At 39.2% G+C, this 18,301-nt stretch overlaps 1 protein-coding gene across 2 annotated transcripts in view; it reads left to right on the plus strand.

Moving 5' to 3' along the window:
• Positions 1-18,301, plus strand: part of LOC122805570 (sodium/calcium exchanger 1-like) — a 1,812,535-nt gene that overhangs the window by 1,595,803 nt on the left and 198,431 nt on the right. The window lies entirely within an intron of this gene.

Genomic DNA, 18,301 nt, shown 5'->3' on the forward strand with positions numbered 1-18,301 from the left:
AATGATCTGCACCCCCTGCCCCCAGTAATAAATATAAGCTCTGAGTCTGTTGCTTCTTGGGAAATGAACAGTACCCACAATGAGCCACAAACACACACACAAACTCATTCATTATGCAATGGGCTCCAATATCACATGTTCACAACATGGCTGCCTTTTAGTAGAATAAGTAACTATATAGGACATAGAGTACTTAAGTTGCATCATGTACACTTGTCTTCCAATGCATTCTGGGAACTGATACTAGTGAAGTACATTACTACAACAATGCCTTGTCCTGTTATGAGCAATACGCAATACACAAATACATAAAATTTTAAATGACGGAGTACTATGCCATATGATAGCTTCTGTTTTCTTCTCTTACTTACTCGACTGCAGAAAACTATGTTAAGATACAAAATGTCCAATAAGCTTGGTGCAAAACAAGGCATGCATGCATTTGATTGGTGCAATGTGTACATGATGCAATTTGTACAGTCTAAAATGTATGCATTTGATACATTTTCTCATACCTATCGCTTCTCTCAGTTACGGGGTTTCTTTTTTTAGGTTTTCTACTGTCAGTGTTTCAAAATCTGCTTGCACTCAAGAGCATATCTTTTTTTTTTCTCGCATTCCGAGTATATCTGTACATATGTCAAAGTGTGTGCACGCGCGTACGTGTGTGTGTGTGTGTGTGTGTGTGTGTGTGTGTGTGTGTGTGTGTGTGTGTGTGTGTGTGTGTGTGTGAGATACTTGCATGGTTAAGAAACTTCAATTTGAGAACATTTAAAATTCATAGCTACATTTAGTCGGATAGAGTTGCAAGCTTCTAAGAGTACTTACCATTGGTTGTCTTATTATTTTCTATTTCTCTAATAACAAAGCACCATCATCAGTCCTAACATCCAATGCTGGCACTTGTAAGACTTTAAATACAATTTGTGTTAAAATTTTGATAAGACAATTGTGCCTATATATAGCTATTAGACGTTAAGTACTAACCTGTGCCCCCAAATCTTTTCACAGTAGACGAGTAAATAAAGTAAGAACTGTTTCTAAAAACACTTGCAATGTCTACAATACCACCAAGTGTAGGTCATAGATTTTTGGTAGTCACTCTTTTTACTTCCCTCTTTCTTCTTTCAAAAATGTCTTTTGGATTGCTTTCTCGTTTGTTGCTGAATAAAGGAAAGAAGCCAGCAATCTTCATCACATCTTTATTACTCATCAAAATTAAGCTAATTGCATTTAATAATTTCTTAATGTCATCCGATTCAAGAATACATGTACCCACCATCGCCTATGTCATCGTGAGTTCATTTTCAGTTATGGTAGGGAAAGACAGAAAATTACAAACACCGAATAAATTGTTTACTGAGACTCTCAGCACAGTAATTTCCTTAAAAGTTTTGCTAAATAGTCTGAAGTGAATAACATTTAACTGAATTTTTTGGCCAAAGCACTTACTATATTTGTTTATTATTTTATTTGCTTGTTTAACATTTATTAACCATATGAGCAGACTGGTCATCAGACCCTTTTCAGCCATGACGCAAGCCAAATAGCCAAATGCAAGGTATAGACACAAAGCATATAGTCCATATGATCAGGTTATAGCAATATACAAAGATTACAGTGGCACATAGCAGGAGAGTATACACATAATGCAAAGCAAGTTAAACAATGGATGCATAATGCAATTTTGTAATAGCAAGTCTACAAAATAGAGCAAATTAAGCCACATATATTTTCAGCAGCAAATAAGCAAGGTAAAGCATTTCTTCAGTCAGGATTTATTGAAGTATTGAACAAAAAAAAACACTTTTTCTACAACAAAAAAAAAATTTACATCAGTAATCCTAGGAGGAGCAAGAAAATACCGATTCAGCAGTGACTCTAGGAACAATGAATCTGCAAATATGCAGTGTTATTTAATGTCAGCCATAATTTAATGGTCACTGTATTCCTGTAATGTCATACTGCACTAAATCTTATAAGCTGTTATCTTTCTAATGATTATGGATTTGCCTTGTTTCTAATGCTTTTAGAATGTAGCTATTCCAACACACGTCTAAATTGGTTTGGTGGTATCAGTAAAAGATGCATGCAAGGGAGAGCCTTGGGGTACTGCTCTGATCATAGGAGCGTGCAGGTGCTAGGAAAAAAATTTGTGTTACAGGACTGCAAGAAGCTGCTGACCCCAGGACCCAGCAACAGATCTTTGGACCTATCTTCATGCAGAAGGTACCCATGAAAATATAGTACATAGAAACACTGAATTTGGAGAGAAAGAATGGTTTGCATTAAAGACATCTTGCAACAACCACACCTTGATGAGGAATACCCAACAGATGTACACCCTAATGAGGAGGATGAAGAAAGGAGTACACTGAATGAACTGGAAAATGTACTGTTTGCCATCAAGGAAATGCAATGGGAAGCAGCCTACCTGACTAGCTGCCTCAAAAGAAGAATCATACCTAAAGGACTGAGGATCCATAAGAAGCTCTACTGCAAATACAAGAAGGATACCATCCAGAAAGCATGGGACAAAGCACTCACCGAAGCCGGACTTCAATTAGTAGAAATCCTACTAGCCCACAATACGCCCCAGAAAAAACAAAACTCCATGAGGACCTAAACCATTTAGATCAGAGGATGTGCAACTTAACAGAGGTTAAAACAAAAACGGACTTGATCATTGAAAAAAGTACAAACCCTGGACCACAACCTCAGACAGAAGAAACAGCAAAAGCTATACAGGGGCTTTATACAAGATCAAAGGACATTACCACAATTCCCAACAGAACATAACTGCCATCAGGTCATAACAGATATGAGAAACAGACCCAGCAACAATACAGGAACAGCCAGCACCCAACCACCCTGGATTCCAACAGTGAACAACAAGGAACCTCTGAACAGGTCACCGCTCAGGTCTTTTGGCATGGCAGCGATTCACCCAGACTGGATCTGACATCCATCACCAAGACCCCAGATGCTCATCACAGGACTGCAGCAAGGAAGCACATGCCAGTGAACATCCACACCAAAGGGACCTACCACCGAAGACTCAGCATCACCCCAGTCAAAAACATCCAAAGCAGAGACAGATCATGGCAAGGAAAAAGGGACCTAAAACATCTCTGGGTCCCACCGATAGACCTTCCAGACCAAAGATCAACCAACAACCACAGCCAGGTAACAAGGTTTGGAATCATTCTGAGAAATAACTTACAAAAATAGAGCTCAACATCCTCAATAAAGGTTTGACATTTGTTCCACACAAAAGAGGGAATATGTTCCAGTCTATAATCGGGTCTATATTATATCCTTGAACACTTAAAAAAGTGAACACTGATTGATCGAACTTATTTTTGCGAAACTGAAAAATATCGAAGCAGCAGAAACTCAATTTTTTTCCTAGGGAAAGAATTTGGTTGTCCGTTTCTGTTGCTTCGGTATTTTCAGTGTTATGGTGGAAAGTTACCGGTCGGATTCAAGTAAGTGTGCGATTGTGTGGATGTGAGTGTTAGGGTGATTTAGGTGAGTTAGGGTTAGGGCTCGGTTAGGTGTGTGTGCGATTGAGTGGACATGAGGGTTAGGGTGGATTTAAGTGAGTTAGGGTTAGGGAGCAGGTGAGGTGAGTGTGTGATAGTGACGGACCTTTGGGTTAGGGTTAAGTTAAGTGGGTAGTTAGTGGTGTGTACATAGTTTAGTGTAGGGTTAGGTATCAGATTTTAGGTGTATGTGTGTGGATTTCTGTTTGTTTGGTGTGCTTGTGTTGTGTGTATGTGTTTTGGATCAGTGATTTTTTTTCCCTGGGGAAAAAAATCGCTGATCTGGCAGTTCGAGATTGTAAGCTTTCACTTAAATTAGGTCGATCAATCAGCATTCGCTTTTCTAAGCGTTCAATGATATAATTTAGACCCCTATAATCAACCTAAGAATGTTCTGTCTGAAGGTAAACCTGAAAATCTTTTTCCATGACAAAAAGAAGATGACCCCAAGATTGAAAACGACCAAACATAACAGCTTCTGTGCATCCCCACATCCAAGCATGTCAGCCATTGAATCCAAATGTGAGGCTGAAATAAGAAATGCACTCAAAAAAAACACCAAAAAGAAGATTCTTCAACCTCAACTCCAATGGAATCAAAGCACTGAAGAATGTCTGCCAGGAGAGAATGTGGAGAATTATGAAGGCCAACAAAGGTGGTGGTATCCTAGTGACTGATACTGATGCTTACAATAGCAAAATCCTTGGCATGCTGGACAACAACATGTACTATGAGAAGTGCCCCATCAAGAAAGTTAGAGATGCCTACACAAAGATTAATGAAGAACATCTCTTCCTTAGCAAAAAGGGGCTGATTAGTTAAAGGCTTCTGGACTTTACTACAGCTGAATATCATAAGATCCTGAATTTCTTTGGGATACCAAAGCCTCACAAAAAGTTCCAGGACCCTCCTTACAGGCTGGTTATCACCAGTGGTGGAAGTATTACAAAGTCATTCACCATCTACTTAGAAGTGTTAATCAAACCACTAGCAGAGAGTAACCCCTCATTCTTGCTCGATACAAGTGACCTGCTCAGAAAAATCAGAAACATCAGGGTCAAAAGAATCCATTTTAGTCACAATCAGTGTGGAGGCTCTCTACACAGTATTATCCCATGAGTACTGCATATGGGCAGTTACTGAGGCTCTAGGAGCAACTGACATGATCCATAGGTATGAAATAGAAACAGTGAACAGGCTACTGTGAATTCTTTTATGCATTAACTATTTTTCAGTTCAATAGAAAATGCTTCAGACAAAGAAAAGGGATACCCATGAGTGCAGCCATGGCACCCAGCCTGCCCAACACAGCCCTGAGAAAATGGGAGATGGACCATATAGGTTCATAGGTTAGTACTAGGTGGACTGTCCTTGTGGGCCATTATAAGCCTAGTTAATTACCCCATGTGAGAATCAAACCCTCCACCTTTTGTCTGTAAGGTAAATACCTTAACCATTATGCCACCCTCACGCACATATCTACAGTACCCCCTATTACAAAGAGATGTGCTGTTACTACAGGTATATAGATGATATATTTATAATTTGAGACCACACGGAAGAGAGACTACTACATTTCTTCAACTACAATGGAAAATCTACAGACCTTCTTAATTTCACCAACTGTTACAACAAAAGCAAAGCCATTTTTCCTGGACGTAACAATATCCAAAGCAGCAGAGATGGATGAGCTCACAAACAACCTCTTTCAAAAACCCACAAGGGCCAGTCTTCTGATTCATAGGTCCAGCATGCACAACTTTCTTACAAAAAAGAACATAATCAAATCCCAGGGCCTATGATTGGCGAGTGATTAGTGAGTTACCAAGGAGTGCAGAGAATTTATGATCAATATCATCAATCTTGAAAAAGACTTCTTAGAAAGAGTGTACAACATAAAACTCATCAAGATCATCCTGTACCACATAATCAAATGCAAGCACTCCTACCCCAAATTCCCCAGCTTGGGACAGACAAAGAGGCAAAATCAGAAAGACACCCTCAAGGAACTCAATATGACCTTGACTTTTTTCACTGACTTCTACACCCTATAAAAGATCATTAAGGAAAACTGGACTATTATCAGCAACAATCCATCCATCAGCAGTTTTTTGCCAGATGTCCCAAAATTCAGAATCAGGAGAAACCAGAATCTAAAACAAATTCTTGAGATTGGAAGCAAAGATAATGCCCTCTCTTGAAAAATCGACCAGGAACATTCCCATACAACAAGTAACAATGACCAGTTTACCTGCCTGAATACAAAGAAAACATTCCACAGCAGGTTCTACAGGAACTGCCACACAGAATGCATAGTGTACCAAGCTCAATACACCAAGTGTGCAGCATTCTATGTTGGAAAGACACTGAACAAATTAAAAACCAGAACAGACCAATACCTATGTGATATCAAATACCAAAATCCCAAAAATATGTTTTAGTCAAGCATCTCAGGGAATTCAACAGACATAATAAGTTTCTCTTCATATCCTGGATAGGATCGAAAAAGAGGAGTTCCAAGGACCAAGGAATGATTACTTTCAGAAGCAAGACTCAAATGGCAGATTAGGCTCAATGCCAGCAGAGCCACCGGACTGAACTCTCACATGTCCATAACCAACGTACTAAACCTAAGGAAGTTTCACCATCACGCCTATTACTGAGAGTAAAAGGGATAGTTTTACCTGAATATTCATTGAAGTTTTGTTTATCACTCCCAAAGACAGTCACTTAATGTCTTACCGTAGTTAGAAGTTAGGTCTGATAAAGCAATCTGCAAAAGCTCATGGATTTTTATGATTTAAAAATGCTCATTATTATTTCTTTTTTTTTATTTTTTCTGACTATGATCTCCAGTTCAACCTTTTACACCCTCAGGGGTCTTATAACAGGATTGAGTATATGAGATCCAAATATCTTAAATACAGGATGTCCTTAATGGGTTCATTTGCATATATCCCATGAGCGGGTCTATATCATAAGATCAAAGTTTCAAAACTTCAAATCTGATATGGTCGACACCATATGATCGAAGTTTTGAAACTTCGAATCTTTTAACGGAGATCTCCGTACAGTGCAGAAAGGGAAGATTTCCCTTTTCTGCACTGTAGTGCGATTTCAGAGTTGGTATATTTAAGTACCGGGAGTGGGGGGCAGGGTGGATTGCCCCCTTGCTTATAGCATTTAAATGGTTTGTTTGTGTAGGCTGTTGTGTTTGTATTACATTTTTGAAGTTTCAAAACTTCGATCATATGGTGTCGACCATATCAGATTCAAAGTTTTGAAGCTTCAGTCATGTATTATAGACCCCCATGAGCCTCTAGCACAAGAGTTTTTTTTTAAGGAATCACGCAGTGAGCACCCTAGCCTGGTCAGTTTTTCTTGTAGTTTTTACAGATTGGTTTGTCTATGTGACTTGTTTTAGTTTGCTAGGAAGGATTTTTACAGACACCTTTATGGTAATGGGCATCAGATGGGTTAATGTAAACTTGCAGTCTTAATCTCTCAGTGTAACAAGTGCACTCACCTCCCTTCTGAAAAGATCACGCAATAAAGGGGAATCTCATGTGAAGAAGAAGCAAGAGTCACTGTGTCATTTATGATTGTCCAGGAGAATCTTTTGCACCATTTTGAAAAATAAAAATCTCTTAAAATCTATGTTAAGCTCAGAGCTTTACCTGCTGGTTTGATTAGCTCAAAGCTATTTGGACACATATCTAAAATGTAGCTATTAATGATTAATGGTATTTTTCTCTTGCATTTGTATGTCATAATGCTGGTGCTCACCCCAGTTGTGCCTGAAAGTGGAATCAGCTGGATTAGCCTTCTATCTCTGTTAACAGAGAATAATAAAATAAATCATAGAATCTCAGGAAGCTTGCCATTTCTCATGTTTTTTCCTTCTGCAGAATGTAGTTGCTCAAACAAGAGCTGTCCTGTTTAAACAGGAGCTCATGGTGACCCTATTCTTGGAGCTTTGCACTTCTTCATCAAGCCCCCCCTCTTCATTAATAATCAGTTGTTTTCAGATAAATTTCAAACAAATTTTGTCCCATTTAAAGATCCAGGAAGAAAATATCTAAAAAACAGTCTCATTGGTCTTGCATTATGTTTGTTTAACATATATAAGCAGTTTACAAAAAAAAAAAAAAACCACCGGCAGCAGCATATGTTGAAGAGGGAACCATCTTGCTTAATTAACATGTTCAGTTTTGCATCTTTAAGCATTTTTATGGATTGTGGAATGAATATTGACTTCTATAAAGAGTTTAGACACTGTGTTACATTTAAGAATAAGTTGCACTTGGTCTTAAGCAAAAGGGTGAGAAGTGATTATATCATTGCACTTTGTGGACTTCTCTATATTTCCCAGCTAGTAGAAAAATATTGATAACGAAGATTTAAATCTAAATTGGTATGAACTTTATAGGGTATTTACTTGAGGGCAAGTTCCAGACCTTGCTTTAATTAATTTCAGGAAACACACAAACAACTGATAATTAAATTGCTTTGTAATATTGTCATTGTGTTGGGGCGGCCACAGTGGTGCAGCTGTTAGTGTTGCCGCCTCACAGCAAGAGGTTCTCCAGTTCGATTCTCGGCTGGGGTGCCTTCTGTGCAGAGTCTGCATGTCTTCCCTGTGGTCGCATGGGTTTCCTCCCACATCCCAAAGACATGCTGTAAGTGGATTGGACAGTCAAAATTGGCCCTAGGAATGAGTGCGTGCATGTGTGTGCCTTTTGTGGAAAGTTGGGCACCGGGCTGGCAACTCGACACTGTAAAACTCCACTGCCAATCATGAGTGGACAGGTGATCTGCTGTGGTGACCCCTAACTGGGAAAAGCTGAAAGAAGAAGAAGAATATTGTCATTGTGTTAATAACACTTCTTTCAGGCTTCCCATACATGCCTGCACACTAATCACACTTCAAAGATATGTCATATTACAGCAAAAGACCATGTACACTTCAGAGAAAACAGTCATCAGATACCATATTTTCTAGAGAAAAATATCAATTGCTAAAAATCATCACTGAAAATAGAGCTAGGAATAATATTAACAGAAACAGTATGTGTTCAAGTTATGCATGGTAGAAAATACACAAAAGATTGTCTTGGGCATTCTCAACTACAACAAGAATACTCATGCATTTATACACAAGACAATGTCACACATATTAAATGTTTTTTTTTTTTTCATTATTGTATCTCAGTATATTGAAATATTTTGTTATTAGCATAATGCCATTTGTTCTGGGAACACTGCACTCTCCGCACCAAAGTTGTTGTCCCTCCATGTCACCTCACATTTAAAAAATACATATACCTCTGCAAATATTGTCTCAGCTTATTTAAGGGAGATATGTATGCATCGTTTTCAGCCGATGGCTCCTACAATCACAAAATATTTTGTTCTCAAAAGATTAATCATATCTATAAATAAAATGTATCTATATTTGCATTGTATTCATTTAAAGTGCTGTACATTTCTTTTAGAAATTGGGCAGACTAGAACTGCAAACCCAATTGAACAAACTAAAGTAATAATAAGAACCAAAAACACACCTCAGCTCAAGACTCCAATAAAGGTTACCCCTCCAAAACAGTGTAGACACAGATCACTGCAGTCCCGTTGATTTAGAAAAAAGTTTAATACATATCCAAACACAGACACAAAAAACGATTAAGCACTTTCATTTCCCTCTGGAAACTTCATAAGAATCTCATACTAGTATCTTCCCAACAGTTAAATAATGGGAAAATCTCCTCCACTGGATAGTCAATTAGTGTCTTAAAGCAATAGGCAAACATATATAAACACACAATAGAAACTCATTGAATAAATTTCTAAAAACCCCCAAAAATATGTTAGTTGCATAAATATAAATATAGATATAAAATCATTGTCTTGTGTATAAAAATAAACATTCAGCAAATGCATCATAAAAATACTTCATAAGAACATCATAAAGATACATAAAACATCAAAAAATACTTCAATATACTTCATGTACCCACAGGGTTAATTCCTTTCCTTTAAATGCTCATAGGAATTCTAGGGTAATGAGCAATCCACTCAGTTTATGGATGTTTGTGATGGTGAGAGACAGGGGGAAACATATGATGTCCCTTTAGGCGAAGGGGGTGTTTGGAGGTCTGAAAGGATCAGGAACCAGCAATTTCCCCCTCTTATGCACAAGCAATCAGGGGAACTCCACCACAACACAGGGGGGATCAGCGGTTCCAATCAATGTACCCACATTAAACACTATGACTACCAGTAATGGAGATGGGTCTTTTATTCATCCTAATTTACTCCTCAATGAGGTTGATTTTGATCCTGAGATTAACTTTGACTTAGAGCAAATACTTCAAAATGACACGTAGGTAGGTAGACCTGATAACGTCGCCTTAAGAGAAATAGTGACTGAGAATGGATTCCATATTTATAATTATAGTAATTTAATGGTAGACAAGAATTTTTTTAGTCTTTTTAAAAAGGGTTTTACCTTTGTACTGGCCAACCGAGTGGACATGGCTAGGTCAATTTTGGACCTCAAGATGTTTAGTAGGAAGTTAAATTTGGAAGTTTTTCTGGGTGATGGTCAACATCCTACCATCAACAGGAATTTAGTTTGTAGGAAGAGTACCTACAACCCACCATTACATCAGGAAATTCAGACTTTCGAGACTTTGGTTACACATGAAATGAGAAAGTTTTTTAGGACTAGGAAATTTGGCCATAACAATCTTACGAGGGATGAGAAAATGTTATCCAGTAACAAGGATATAAGAGTTATGAAACCTGATAAGGGGGGGGGGGGTAGGGTAGTACTGATGGAAAACTGGATGCATGGTGCAAAAATGATGGAACTTTTGAATGTGGAAGAAAGGTACACTATTGTATCAAAGAATGAATTAAATATTGCATATAGAAGACTGGATTTAATTTTAGAGGACAACCTTAGTCAAGTGTTAATTGATTTACAATTGTTTAGCTTTTTTAAGGTTGAGAAAACTTTCATTCCAGGTATCTTCAGGATACCGAAGATCCACAAGGATCCAAATAACCCCCTGCTTAGACCTATTGTTACTTCCCAGGGGTCTAAAACCCAGTCATTGGCTATTTTTATTGACACTAAACTTAAACCCTTTTATAAATTATATCCTCATGTACTTGTTGACTCATGGGATTTCCTGGAAAAAATGGGGAATCTGGAATTTGACCCAGGTTTGGTATTTTTAATTATAGATGTTCGAAATTTGTTTTCGGTTATTACGGTAGCATTGTTGCCTCACAGCAAGAGGTTCTCCCATTCAATTCTCGGCTGGAGTGCAGGGAGTGCCTTCTGTGTGGAGTCTGCATGTCTCCCTGCAGTTGGCTGGGCATTCAAAAGATATGCGGAAATGGGCATGCCTTCATTGAAGGTTGAACGTTGAGCTGGCACCTTGGAGTTTGTCAAAATCTACTGCCAATCATTAGCAGACCGGAGTTCCGCTGTGGCGACCCCTAACCGGGAAAAGCCGAAAGCCAACAACAACCCATAGTACAGGGTTGGATTGGTTTGAGAACAAGTTGATGGATTTTGATTTTTCATCCAGTAATGATTTTAGGTTAATTTTAGAAAATATGGAACTTGTCCTTAAAAATAATTTTTTATATTTTCAAGATGAATATTATTACCAATTAGATGGTGTTGCTATGGGGTCATCTTGTGCCCCCATTTTCACGAATATAGTTATGTTATTTTGGGAAGAAAATTTTGTATTCAACTCTCAATACAGGGGAAATATTCAGAAATATTATCGTTTTTTGGATGATATTTTTATTGTTTGGAAAGGTTCCCCTTAATTGATTACTTCATTCATGGAGTTTTTGAATGGAACTACCAACTTTCTAGAATTTACCTATACAGTAGAGGCCAATGTAGTACATTATTTGGATGTCACTATAAAAAAGGACATGACACAATGGAAATTTATATCTAAGATTTAAAGGAAGGAATGTTTTTCCAACACATATCTCCATTATGATAGTTTTCATCCACAGTTCCAAAAGAAGAATATTGTCAAAGGACAGATGTTTAGGGTGGCCAGAATGACCTCAGAAAGGGAGGACCTGGCTGGGGAACTGGAATTTGTGTGTACTTTATTCTTGGAGAGGGGCTATCCGGATACCTTATTAGCCCCTTTGAAATAATTGGTTTTGAAAGAATAAATATAAATAGATATAAACCCCTATTTAGAGGTGATGACCCTAACATCCCAACAAGAACCAAAGACAGCCACCACTCCTTGACTACTGACATTAAAACACCATAGTTTGTAGTTACCTATGATCAAAACACCCATTGGTTAAAGAGAACCATCAAGGGGATATGGGACATGTTTGGAAAAATGCCCAACTGACTGGAAGTTTTCAGTCAGACACTGCAGTTTAGCTATAGGAGAAATCAAAATCTGAAACAAATACTGGAAGGGAATAAAGATTTTTTTTAAAAATACATGCAGGATGGGAACTTATAAATGTGGTAGGTGCCCCCAATGTACATTTATGGCCAAGGGTGACACCCTCACAGTTGGGGGACACACCATGAGAGCTAAAGGACATTTCACCTGCTATACAAAAGTGGTGATTTATATTGGCTACTGCATGGCATGTTGGGCATTTATATTGGCAAGACAGAAAGCAATCTTAGACAGTGGGTTTACGAACACATGTATGAAGTAGGTAAGGGGAAGGAGACCAATGCCTTAGCGAGACATATTAAGAAATGTCCCAATGCTGAATATACATTTTGGGTTATTGAGAATGTACAGAAGAATGAAAGGAGTGGAGACTGAGAGAGTAGACTTGAATTCAAGGAACTCAATTGGCAGTTGTGGTTGGATGCCTGCAATTTCCCTGGGTTAAATGACCATATTTCATTAACATCTGCCCTTAAATTGGAGGCTGAAAAACTGTACTGAAATTTTATGTTTTGTGGGTACATGAAGTATATTGAAGTATTTTTTGATGTTTTTATTTATCTTTATGATGTACTTATGAAGTATTTTTATGATGCATTTGCTGAATGTTTATTTTTATACACAAGACAATGATTTTATAACTATATTTATATTTATGCAATTAACATATTTTGTTTTTTTAGAAATGTATTCAATGAGTTTCTATTGTGTGTTTATATATATATATATATATATATATATATATATATATATATATATATATATATATATATGTTTGCCTATTGCTTTAAGACACTAATTGACTATCCAATGGAGGAGATTTTCCCATTATTTAAGTGTTGGGAAAATGCTAGTATGAGATTCTGCTGAAGTTTCCAGAGGGAAATGAAAGCGCTTAATCGTTTTTTGTGTCTGTGTTTGGATATGTATTAAACTTTTTTCTAAATCAACGGGACTGCAGTGATCTGTGTTTACACTGTTTTGGAGGGATAGCCTTTACTGGAGCCTTGAGATGAGGTGTGTTTTTGGCTCTAGTTCTTTTTTCTCACTTTAGCCATCCATTATGTTTCGTTCAAGTAATAATAAAAAACCACACTCGATCTAATAAAATAAACACTTTAATACACTAATAAAACAGCAAAGAAAGCCACTGAGGAAGTTCCATGGAGGGAACAAAAGCACTTACCAGTTGAAGTGGCTATGTTTGTTGTTAGTGTATTAAAGTGTTTATTTTATTAGATTGAGTGTGCTTTTTATCATTCTGGTCATTTAATCTCAATCTAGAAAGTTGGATTATTTCTAGCCTTTTGGAGGATTAAAGTAATAATAAGGTTATTTCACATAATTCAGTGATATCTTGGAGTGATTAATCTTTCAGGGAGAGATATTGTTTCTTATCAGGATTTATGTGAATTAAATAAAGAAAGAAGGAAAACATGCACTCAATAAACAACAGCAAACAGCACAAACACAAATGCAAATTATTTAGGTTCATAGGTGAAAACTAGATTTGCCCTGAAGGACCATTATAAACTTAGCCAATAACCCAGGGTCAAAATAAAATCCTGTAACTACTGTCTATGAGGTGACAATCTTACCAACCCCCTCCCATCCCTAAACGTGGGATAAAGTGCAGAGGCTAATGTGCTTAGATATGCATCTAAAATAAATAGAGCAAATAGAGCAATGTGATTATGCATGTGTTATGCACCCCTATGTGCTGTTAAGGTTGGGTCTGCTCAAAAAAACAGACAGCGCTGACCAGTAAATAGCAGTAGCAGGACATTAAACAGTTTTGTTTCAACTACCATTTCTGCCTGCTGTCTGCTAAAGTACACAAACTGCTTTGGGTAAAACTCTTTCCCCTTAGACAGGGAATACATAAGGACATTAATCACTTCCCCACTGCTTTACTAGCTCTCAATGCCAGCCCAACACATCACGCATTGTTTTTCAGCTTTACTTTTGACTATCTGTAGTACATGGAGAAGATAAATCCCCATGAACTACAAAGGATTATGATTGGATCTCCAAAATAACTACATATTATATATTCTCGACATGGGTGCCAAGATTCACTTCTTGAGCTTTGCTCTCAAGGTGAATTTCTCGGCATCCATGTCTCAAACACTTAATAACTCAGTTACAATCTGTGACCCGATCATAATCCTGTATGTTTTGTAATAAATAGCTAATGTTTATTTTAGATACATACATATCACTCCCTTATACTGTTCTAGCATGTCGAGTGGTAGATTACTGGCGTCCTCTCCAGTTCAGCTGGTTAATCTGGGAATCTTGAGACAATGCTACAATTGTCTCATGTACACAGACAACCCTCTCCTCCTCCCAACCAACACAAATACATGTGAGAGATGCAACTATATAGCCAAACTGGAGGCTGAACTCCCTCAACCCAGGGCTGGCATCACCAGACAGGAGGAGATGGTAACCACACACACAACAAACCCAGTCCCACATAGACCTACCACAACTGCAAACCAAGCACATAAAAACACAAAGACATACTCGGAGGCTCTAAAAAAAACTTACCAAAACAACAGAGGCTCCCAAAGCAAACATCCAAAAATCCACCACCTCAAAACAAAACACATGCAACACATACTTCAATAAATCAGTATGTCAATCAATCACAGCCCTTAAGGCCAAATACCATGCCTGATACACTGGTAATAGGTGACTCTATAGTCAGACACACTGATGTCCCGCTTACCAGGCTGAACAAGGAGAGGGTGACTCTGAGCTGCCTATTGGGAGCTAGGATCCGCCACATAATACACGCACTCAGGTCACTCCAAAGCAAGTACAAATATGACTCCTTCATTGTCCATGCTGGCGTGAATGACCTGAGACGTACCTCCCTGGACTACATGAAAAGAGACATAGAGGAGCTCTCTGATTATGTAGCCCAGGCTGGTATGACCCTGACCCTGAGCAGCATCTTGCCCTCACCAAGAATGATGCCACAATACAAAGACAAGATGATCAGCTTTAATAATTGGCTCAAGTACTGGTGTCATTCTAAGGGGATCCAATGTCTGTCTGCCTGGGATGACATGTTGGACAAGCCACGCTGCTTCGCAAGGGACAGCTTGCACCTGTCACCACTGGGCTTCCGGATATTGGCTAAGGCTCTTGCCACCCCCATAGTGCCTTTTTTAGGCAAGGCTCAAAAGACAAACCCAAATCCTTAGAAAACAAAAATGGAAAAAAACTAAGGGTAATGCTGCTCAACGCCAGAAGTCTAAATCTCAAGATGCAGGCACTTGATGCACTCCTCAGTATGGAGAACATTGACGTCTGTGCAGTAACTGAAACCTGGTTCAAGGCTCCTGAGAGCACCCCAGCACTACCAGGCTATACCTCGTATCATGCTTTTCAGCCCCAAAACCCGGGCCGAACCACAAAGGGAGGGGGAGTGTCCATATTCATCAAGGACACCCACACCTCCAGGTTAGTAGCAACACATGAAGCATCGGAGGCCATACAGGTGCAACTAACCATAGGCAAAACTGCTATACAACTGGTAGCATGTTACAGACCACCCTCCCAATCTCAGGAACCCCACTCAACCTTCCTGAAGACATTGGAGGATATGAATGTATCACAAAATACCATCATACTGGGAGACTTCAACTACCCAAACATAGATTGTGTACATTATTCTAGCCCTAACACTCTAGCCCAAAGGTTCCTGGAATTCATAAATTCAAATGCACTGGAACAACTAGTCACCTCTCCCATAAGGGGAGATAATATACTAGACCTGATCACCACAAACATGGGGACAAAATGCTCCACACCGGAGTTTTACCCCTCACTAGTGAGATCTGACCACAAACTAATCACCCTGGATATACATATCCCACCTCCACCCCCAGCACAAAAGACCACAGTGAAAAACTTCTCAAAAGCAGACTTCACTCTTGTTAAGACTGAGATGGTATCCTTTAAGCCCACTGGGCCAGTGGATACCACATCCCACAATGCCGAATCCTTCACAAATGCTTTCTATGGACATCTCCAAGAATGCATGGATCATGCAATCCCAAATAAATCCAAGTCCCTCTCCACCAAAGGCAAGCGTCCTGTCTGGTGGACCTCAGCCATTAACAAACTGTATAACAAAAGAAGGAAGCTACTGCATGACAGAGCAAAATCCCATAAAGGGAAGACATCTCTGATCAACACTAGCAGAAAACTATGTTCTCTTATAAAAACATCCAAGGCCAACTTTGAGAGAAAAATCGCTAAGGACACTAAAGATAACCACAAAGCCTTCTTCAGCTATGTTAGAAACCTGGGGAAACCCTCAGATATGCTCAGAGTTAGTTCACAACAACAAAAAATACACTGAACCCACAGATATTGCCAACATTCTGGCTGACAGGTTCAGTGCAAATTTCTCCCTCCTCACCCCAAAAGAAGAAATACTTATCCCAGCTGAATGTAATCTCCCTGTCATCTCAGATGTTCAAGTGAGAGCCGCCCTCAACAAAGCTAAAAACACAGCATCAATGGGACCTGACGGTATCCCGGGTTGCGTGCTATGTGAACTCCAAGAGGAGCTAAACCCACACATAAAAATGCTATTTAACCTTAGCCTTACTACAGGATATGTACCTGAACACTGGCGTACAGCAACAGTGGTCCCACTCCACAAAGGGGGTACCTCTACAGACCCTGGGAACTACCGCCCCATAAGCTTAACCAGCCTGGTCTGCAAAGCTATGTAAAGAATCATCATGGAACTCATAAACAGAGACATTGGGGACCTACAGACAATTGACCCCACCCAGTTCGGCTTTGTGAAGGGCAGATCCTGCCTTTTGAACCTGGTTGACTTTTTCAAAACAGTCACTAGAGCCATTAATGAGGGCAAAGCAGTCCATGCAGCCTACCTGGACTTGGTTAAGGTCTTCGACACAATACCCCACTCAGGCATCATGGATAAGCTCAGTAGCTTAAACGTAAACCCTTATGTCACTAGATGGGTTGCAAACTGGCTAAAGGACAGAACCCATAAAGTTAAAATCGCTGGAGCAATGTCAGACTCAAAGCCAGTCACAAGTGGTGTCCCACAGGGATCTGTCCTAGGACCCCTCTTGTTCGGCATTTATTTCTCAGATGTTAAAGCAAACATGGGAGGGTTGTGGCTGACAAAGTTTGCAGATGACTGCAAATTAGGCGCCATAGTCGATACACCAGCGGACACATACATCCTACAAAAAGGCCTCACAGAAACGGACAACTGGTGCCGGAGTCATGGCCTTAAACTAAATGCCAAAAAATGTATAGTCATCCCCTTTGGGAAAAACAAAGTACCCACAAATTATCACATAGACAGCAACCCACTGAGTACGGAAAAAGTAATCAGAGACCTAGGGACCCAAGTCAACAGCGACCTCTCATTTGACACCCACGTTGCCAAAGTGGTTAGAAAAACATTCTACCTTGCCCACCTTATCATGAAGGGATTCACATCCAGATCCAAGGATGTCATTGTACCCTATACTCCTCCCTCATCAGACCCATGATTGAGTATAATGCCCCATTTGGTATGTACCTCACCCGGCATTTGCAACAGCTAGAGAGACCACAAAAGTACCTCACCAAGAGGATCAAGGGTCTCCAACATATGTCTTATTCTGCCAGACTAAAGAAACTCCAGCTCTATTCAGTAGCATACCGCCTGCTCAGAGGTGATCTCTGCCTGACGTACAAGGCTATGTCCAATCAGGAACTGATGAACATGCTCCACCTCAAAAAATCCAAATCCATCAGAACCACGAGAGCTAAAGACTTAAACCTTGGTACAAGTATGAATAGGACATGCTGGAGGGATAGATTCATAACCCAGAGGCTTCCCATGCTCTGGAACAAGATCCCAGTTCATGTTAGACAGAGCCCCTCACTGACTCTCTTCAAGAGAAATCTTGATGAGTGGATGGGAGATCGTAAGTTTACCCCAGGGGTCACATCTGTGTCACTACTAGACAGGGGCACAGTAAACTAATTCTATTATATAAGGGGACCTTCACTGTGTCACTACTAGACAGAGGCACAGTATTCTAAATCTATTCTGTGCATTTTTGTACCATTTCATGGGGTGGTGAAAGCCACATCACTATGGCTAGGCTTACAAATGCCCCAGGGCAGATAGCCTAGTACTAAACTATGAAACTATGAAACTATAAGCACCATGCCATGAAACTAAGAAAGTTAAAAGAAAAAAAAAACTGCTTGTATTAAGTAGAACTTCACGCA

This window comes from Protopterus annectens, chromosome 6.part1 (assembly GCF_019279795.1).
Source record: "Protopterus annectens isolate FY-2018-M chromosome 6.part1, PAN1.0, whole genome shotgun sequence".
NCBI classification, from domain to species: Eukaryota; Metazoa; Chordata; order Ceratodontiformes; family Protopteridae; genus Protopterus; species Protopterus annectens.